The following is an 8,459-nucleotide window of genomic DNA, read 5'->3' as shown; positions in this document are numbered from 1 at the left end:
GGAAGTGAGGAAAGGTGTTCGGTAAACTGTTGGCTATCACCGCATTATGAGACAGTAACTGGAAAATACGAAACTGGTATAAAAGATGTAAATATACTAAGTAATGGAATCTACTTTTGAGTAATGGAATACACAATGCCATGAAGAACTGAAGCATTGTAGCAAAAATACGATCATTTATCTTAACATCCTTCCAAGTGATTAGATTCATGAGAAGTCTCACTGGAGACATGAGTGTGGGTGACACAGGACAGGTATGAAGTCCAACCAAGCGAACAATAATAGGATAACAGACTCTGCGGCTCGTCAGTGATGGGGATAAAGACGATCCTGCGATGAGACACACAAGGAAACGGACTCTTACGTTAGTAAAAGGGAGGAAATGGATTCTTCAATGACACAAGGAGGGAAATGGGCGAGTTACGAATCAGGAGCGATATGCTCTAGTTGAGCTGTAGGAAATGCCCGTCACCTGTCGAGCTAAGCTCTACGAAAATATAACGCTGTGACCCCAAAGATCTACGAAAATATAACGCTGTGACCCCAAAGATCTACGAAAATATAACGCCGTGACCCCCAAAGATCTACGAAAATATAACGCTGCGACCCCAAAGATCTACGAAATTATAACGCTGCAACCCCAAAGATCTACGAAAATATAACGCTGTGACCCCAAAGATCTACGAAAATATAACGCTGCGACCCCAAAGATCTTTTTATACTTCACCCATTACTCCAGCCTTACGAAGGGTTTTTGCAATTACGATAAGGTGGAGTATTACTTAAGACACAAAATCGAACCCTAGGTTAACTCTAAGGTTAGTCCAGGACGGATCTACCAATAGGAAATTCTCCTCACCAGCACAAAACATCTCAAAATTCATGAGGTGGGAGGCAGGCACTGTATGGGAAGGCACAGCTATATACATGTATAGTGTCCGGAGGACTCTTTCTAGTAGACAGATCTCCTAGGAGTCTTCGTCTGTGTCCTGTGCCAACAAAAATGATGAAAAAAAATATGTCCCAAAGAAAGCTACCCGGAGGTGAACCTTAAATGTGATAATGATGGAGCTTTCGAGAAAAGGCTAAAGTTGAGAGTCTTGAAATGGAAGAAGAGTTCAAAGGAGAGAAGAAAAAAAAAGGTGAAATGATGCAAGAGGTCAAGGAATCTTTTTATCGTTACTGTTCCACCAAGAAGAGAGAAAATATCCAACTATTAGATGATCTGCCTGAGATTTACAGCATTCAAGATGTTGACGATGAAACCAACACATTTCCCATGACACACTGGACAGCAAGATAGTCACAGAGGAAAGGTATCTCTGCCACATCAACTCCCCATCCTTAACAAACTCTCATCGAGAATGTGGCTAGGGCAACGGAGGACTTCAGTAAGAATAGTCTTCGCTAGAAGAGTGATAGACTGAAGAGAATGGCCGAGTGTCATTGAAGATTAACGGGAAGAAGGAGAAAGTACAGAAGAGGTTGTTGCTGCTGCACAACTTTGCTAAGGTCTACACCTTGTTCAAACAGGATCACTCAAATGTCAAGGTGGGGATCCAGCAGGTCTGCTGAACTTCGCCCAAAAGAATGTGTTGACAGGGTCATATAGAACAAACAGCTTTGTACGACCGCATGACTCACCAGAACACCAAAATCATGAAATATGAAGGTGATTGATCCCTGGGATTAACAGTCTGGTAGGAACTAAGACAGGAAATTTACCTGATAATTAACAATACTCCAAAGGGGGGTTTACTGTTTAATGAATAACCCATCTTAAAAGCACTGACTACCTATCCAACTGCACCCCACTAAGGAACAAATGAGAATAAAGTGCGCGAAACGAGAATGGAGATCAAAGTTTCCTACCTTATTTTTTTTTTAAAGGCTTCATTCACTACCTGAAGTGACCGATGGCCTTTCACTGAATTAATTACCCGACTATGCAAGTGTGTCTCACGAAACTGTATCTTAAGACTAAAGAGCAGAGGATTTTATTGAGAGGAATGAAAGATTATCTTACAGTACAGCGATCAAAAGAACTTATCACGAACAATGGGAACCTTAAGTACCCACACAGGCTCAGGGATTTCCTTGAGACGAAGGACTAAGCTACATTACAATATACTATTGTTTGTCATTCCTCTTACCCTGACTCTCATGATACCACATCAGTCTATCTTAGATGTTAAGTCGTTGCTGTTTAGGTAAGCGTTTCCTTACATGTCAAAAAATATAGTGAAATATCTCTTTGGTTTCATTTATGGTGACTTGCAGTAAAACATACTAAGAAAAAAAAAAGATATCACCAACCATACATACGACGAGCAAGACATTAGATTACTATAGGAAAGGAAATCCAGTACTTATGTAATTACGCATTCAAATATATTCATAAATGTAACGCAAACTCAAAATGGATTTCTTCTAAAATCCCAGTACGTTAGGAAAACAAAGTGTACTAGTCAAGTTCTCTGCTGGAGTGAGTAACATTGGCAGGTGTCGGTGCTGAGGACAGTTAAGACATCCTCTCCAGTTCTAAGGGACTAGAGAGATAAACTAATATCCTTCGTAAGTGCTGCCTTGATAAAAGGGTTTTAGGATGAGGTATGTATAGGCCTGAGGGACCCCTATGATCAACAGAAAGTTCGGAAAATGAAAGAAATGTAAGAGGGAAAACAGACACTCAAAACTTTACCCACTTCTGAAATGGTTCCATACAGTATACTTGGCAAAGCAAATCCTATTCTGTGATTCCCAGCTGGATATGATCCAAAATCATCTTTAAAACGTATAAATGAGATTTATCCGAAAATACGGAATGTATGTCTGGTAGAGCTGATCCTGATCCATCACGCCCGGTTACGTTCCCAGTACAATAAATCATTTTAGGTGATTCTGAAGTTCCTTGGTAGTTAGTTGGTTATCTTAAATATACTTCGTCTTCATCAAATGTCTGGTATACTTCTGTGGGAAGATGATAATAAAGTCGGCCCTAAAAAGCTGAATATAGGAATATTGTTTTCTATCTCAGCTGTTCAGTAGATGTGGACCAGGACGAAAATGGAGCTTAGGTAGAACTGAAGTATAGTGGTGAGCCAAGGGGGTCCGTCCCTCCCTGGGGTCAGGAGGGATCGTGACGACGACCACAGAACCATCTCGGCTGTGGCTGCCACAATCCCCACCCTAGTCTAACCTGTCGTAATTTCCTTCTATCCCACCTACACGTAGTCAACCCACCTCTGACAGAGCGCTTGATAACAAACAAATCAGCTTTTCATTCTCATACGTTCTTAAAAGCTGCAGATTCTACCAAATATACAGTAGTATCAAGCAATGATTTTCATCTGACGAAACGGGATGACGCCATGGGTCGAGAGGGGGGGCTGAATGGTTGGTTCCCAGACCATGAGCCTACCCGACCTCTGCCGGCACTGATCTTAAACCTGGGGTTTTCTCTATCCACTTGAGTGTTCGCAGAGCAATAGCAGCAAAAAAAAAAAAAAAAAAAAATCTTAGGCTTCATTAAAAAATACACTGGAATCAAAGAAACTACATCCTCACATTTTGCTGATATGTCCCTAAATTGAGCATATGTTCAATTTTGGCTAAAAAAAAATAATTACCTTCAAATGTTCGAGACCAAACAAGCTCTCACGATATATGTGACTCTTTGTCACACAACGGTATGTGTTTCTACAACTATGTAATCATTCCAGTTTGTGAGATCACGGTGAAGAACAACACACCATGCGTGGGATGCGTTCACTTAAGACCCTCATGCGCATACCAGTTCAAAGGTTTTGTCCAGCTGCATCACGCTTATTATTTCGTACTGCCGTTTTTCTGAGAATTTGGTTGTTTCTAGTGAATTATGACCTGTTTGCTGTTGCATCTAAGAGCAATCAAATCATAATTGGTGATTTTGCAAAAAGAAAAATACATCAGTACGATCACAGTAGTTTTCCAGAGATGGTCTGTCCGTAACTGAACTTTTATATTTCACACACGAATTATGTCATTTGTCTTTATCTGTGTCCTACATTCATGGCAACATGCGTATTTCGTAATTACGTGTTGATTCATAAATGTCAGATTTTAAATTCTCTTTAATAACAGCGTGAATTATAGTGTCATTTACTAAACTATAAGACTGTATGTAACTGCGAAACTGCCTCCTTTGATTAATAATCACCTCTTTCGTGTTCTAATATTCCTCATAACGACGTAAATGCTCACCTGAATTTGAATCGTTTGCCTTGATATGTTTTGCTATCATACAACAATCTTCTCTTACAGCAAAATATATATAAATTATACTACAAAAATATGAATACCTAGCAGAGTACATGGCGTTCTAAGAGATCATTCAATAATTACCATAAAATATTACTAGCACATGACGAAAATGCTAGGTAGAAATTTGTATTCCTTCGGTAACACTAAAAAATAATGATCACGGCGTATAACATTTATGCTCTACTAAACAAAAACATGCAAGGCTAACGAAATTATTACTTAAGCTAAAAATTGATAATGGATAACAATCAACAACAAAAAAACTGTCATGGACGAAGTGTCCGTCAGACGTCATTCACAACACAAGGTTACCCAAGCCTAATCATTAATACAAATTAGTACGGTAGCTTCCCAATACACAAACACTACGCCTGTTATGGTTACAACATTCTTACCTCCCGTATCGGCCTAGACAACTCACAAATCGTAATTTCACAGACTTGGTAAACATTGTACTTCGTGCTCTGAGTGTAGAGGTGGGCCGCATAACGTACCCCAAATTCCTCCGCCGCTCACTTATGAACTTAATAATGATCCTTACACTTGCAACAATGTCAACAGAATAATGTACTATGGCTCATAGAATTTATCAGTGTATAAATCATGAGCGCCATGTCTTCATCTGTCGAAAAATCACGATGATGTCCCTGGTTACTACTTTTTTTGCGCATCGTATTCTGATATACATATATATAAATATGTATATATATATATATATATATATATATATATATATATATATATATATATATACATATATATATATTTATATATATACATATATATGTATATTATTGATTTACTGATTCATTTATTTATTCATCTTTATCTATATAGTAGTACATACGAACGCAAAAAAGTAGTCCATAATGATATCATCGTTATTTCTCTATGGATGAAGCTTTGACGCTCACGATATATACATCTATGAATTCTATGCACCATATTTCATTATTCTGTTGCCACAGTAGCAGTTGTATGGGTCATTATCAAGTTCCCAAGCGAAAGGCGGAGGAATATGGGGTATGTTGTGCGGCGGCTACGGCACACCCCCATACTCAGACCGCGCGAAACAGTATTTACCTAGTTCTCCTGTGAAATCTTGATTTGTGAGTTCGTTGGGCCTATTTGAAAGGTAAGAATGTTGTAACCATAGTAGCCGTAGTATTTGTGTAATGGGAAGTTACCTTACTAGTTTGTATTATGAATGAGCTTTAGGTAACTTTGTTTTGTGGATGAAGTACGACGGACAGTTCGCCATGACAGTTTTGTGGTGCAAATTATCTATATAAAGATAAACACAGAGAAGTGATCATCAACTTACCAATGAAAATATGCATATAATGATTATGGAAATGCCAAAATAGCAAGAGAAACGCGTAATTCGACTATGCAAGTAGTGTAGAATTATCCATAATACGCAAAGTTGTTACGAAATATTTTGCGAGGTTGGAGATCGCTTGAAGTTAACGGACTAAATGATCCCGACATTTTATAGGCTCCATCCCCAGACAATCATCCAACCATGAACAGTGTGTATAGATAGAACTATCCTTAACACATTAATTAGATATCTAAGATATTCCGTTCGTAATTGTGGCTTAACACTAACGACGGTTTGAATGACTTGGGCCGTTGATGGGTCTAGTACAAAAAAAAACTCAGCTGACCTCACCGAATGACGGTACCGCCATCTTGCTTAGCCCAGTGTATGATGTTTGAATATTTCCAGAATACTGATCAGCTCGAAATTCTTCCTGTCTTTTAAGAATTCTTGCCTAATATCCTCACCCATCCCGCTAAGCTTTTCTTTTATGAACTCTGAAGCATTGTGAAAGGAGTATAGGAGAAGAAATACGCGATAAACAATTCATTAGATTATAATTACACTGTTCAAGAGTCTATTGGTTTCAGAAACTTCTGACATGTTAGAGTGATCACTCCTGACTTTAACGAAATGAAACTGTTGATACTTGGTTAGTTAGGGAAAAAATGAAAATCTCATTCTTGTGTTTGGCTGGTCCTTTGAGGACTGACGCACGTTTACCTGAATTTAACACCCGCTATTGGCCAGTTCCAGACACTCACTGCCCGAGAGTGATGGCTTCCACTGAAGCTCCGATGCCTTCGTAAATACATCATCCCTAATGAACGCTTGTTAGATTTAAGCAAACATACCCTGAAGTCCGAAGTGTATTGAGTGAACGTGTGTTGTTATATCCGTATGAACTGAGTGATGTTGATGAAGCTGCTCTTAGGACCCTAAAATATTCGTCTTGTAGTCTGTTGTATTCCATGCGGTGTGTGTGTGTGTGTGTGTGTGTGTGTGTGTGGTGTTCTTAAATGCCTTCGTGTGAAGTTGTGTATTTTTGGTATGTGTAGATTTTTTACTGTACATGTATGTGCGTGATTTGGCATGAATTTTGTTGTCAGCTCGTGTGTGTGTGTGTGTGTGTGTGTCATGACCTATAGACTCGATGAGCACTTCTTGTGTCTTGACCAGATTACTTCGATTATTTTTGTGATTGTGGCTTCATTTTACGATTATATTTGAGTTCATTGTTCTTCGTACAATACAGCAATGTTACTGCCCTCAATATTTTTTTCCTATATATCGTACATGATTTTCTTTCTCTTCTTGTCGAGGTAATGTTAAGAACAAATGAATAACGGCCTCGCATGCACATATCCCCTTTTGCTGTAATGCATAATGCAACGAAAGCCAGCACCCACAGACTGCTTCCGCTGACTGTAAATATGTCGTGAAGAATATCTGTCTTTGTAGACATTTGTGTCCGTTTTGCATTGTAGTGAAATTATTCAAAGCATGGCTGCCCCTTTTATCAAACAGTACACAATATTATGCGTTAGATACAAAAGTTCCGTATCAGATGTCAGTGGGGAGATAATATTCAAAACGCATCACACGTCCAGCTGGGAGATTCACGAGAACTTTCACTAGTACTAGCTTCAAACAAGGGAAATTTTTTGTTTTGTGTGTATGTGTGTACCGCAGCATAATGTTACGTTTTCCATATAAAGAGCGCCGTTACATCTTACCCCCCCCCCCTCTCTCTCTCTCATTTTGACGAAAATTCGCCCTGTGAAACACCAATACATTTGCTATGATTTGTTGCTGTAGTTGTTCACCCTCGACAATGACAGATGCAGGATGAGAAATGCAGGTGATTGTGAGGTTTGGATGGCGAGCATAAACAGCGGGGATGTCGAACGCCCTTTTTCCACCTACAGTTTCCATCTGAAGTTCGTCGTAAAATAAAGGTATCTTTCCCCTTGTCTTCTTTTGTTTAATTCGGTCAACAATTGGGCATTCTGCCCAATACCCGGTTACATTGTTCCTCAAGTTTCCCTTTTTACATTGAATTGTACCAAGTTTGATTTAAGACGCAGTTCCACTGATAGGAGTGACATAAAAAGGCGTGGGAACTTTACCTCATGCGTGGAGCTAAAAAAAAAAAAAAATAAAGCATAAACGACACAGCTGCTGGTGGGAGCCTAATTGTTTATCACCCCCAGCAACCACATGACCTTCTTTTGATGTCTTCAGCTACCTTTCGTCAGGGTCATGGCCTCACAGCCCTAGATTCCCTTAAGGGTTTTCATTCGTCTTTCCTTAGCACCCCACAACCCACCAAGACTTCTGGGTGTTCTCAGCTACTTTTCCTCACGATCGGAACTCTACATTCCTCGTCTACCCACGTGTGTTCTCAGCTACCTTGTCTTTGCCTGAGCACTCTTCAACCTTGTTTGGCCCCAGCTCATCGGAACCTTCTTCCACACAGTTCCACACTCTTTCTCTTTACCATCATAACCACATCCCACTCCCACCACCTTCATCTCTCTCCACCACACAGTGCTCCCCTCCTACACCACCAACCTGTCTACTTATCTACAACAACAAAAAAGAGAAATGCCCTTCTTTCTTGATCACCTTAATTTCCTCCCTCTACCAAGCAAGTGTTATTCTCCCTCAACCTCACCTCACGTTCAAACCTTACAATTCTCCTCGTCTCACCATCATAATATCTTTTTGTTCCTCCTTTAACTTGTTTCCCCTCTCCCATCTTATCTTTAGTTTACTCTCCCTGTGTACCCTTCTCTCCTAACCTCCCTGTGCCCGTATCTCTGCACCACCC

The 8,459-nt window shown here is 39.7% G+C and overlaps 1 protein-coding gene across 1 annotated transcript in view; it reads right to left on the bottom strand.

The window, feature by feature from the left end:
• The window catches only part of LOC139760094 (sulfotransferase 1C4-like), a 28,087-nt gene extending 23,303 nt beyond the window's left edge, over nucleotides 1–4,784 (bottom strand). Inside the window, exon 1 of the mRNA XM_071682918.1 lies at nucleotides 4,698–4,784. The gene's annotated coding sequence lies outside the window, so the exon portion shown is untranslated. The remainder of the gene's footprint in view (nucleotides 1–4,697) is intronic.
• Between the last annotated feature and the right edge of the window lie 3,675 nt (nucleotides 4,785–8,459).

Source organism: Panulirus ornatus, chromosome 35 (assembly GCF_036320965.1).
Source record: "Panulirus ornatus isolate Po-2019 chromosome 35, ASM3632096v1, whole genome shotgun sequence".
NCBI lineage: Eukaryota > Metazoa > Arthropoda > Malacostraca > Decapoda > Palinuridae > Panulirus > Panulirus ornatus.
The sequence above is the reverse complement of the archived record's forward strand: the minus strand, read 5'-3'. Positions and strand labels throughout refer to the sequence as shown.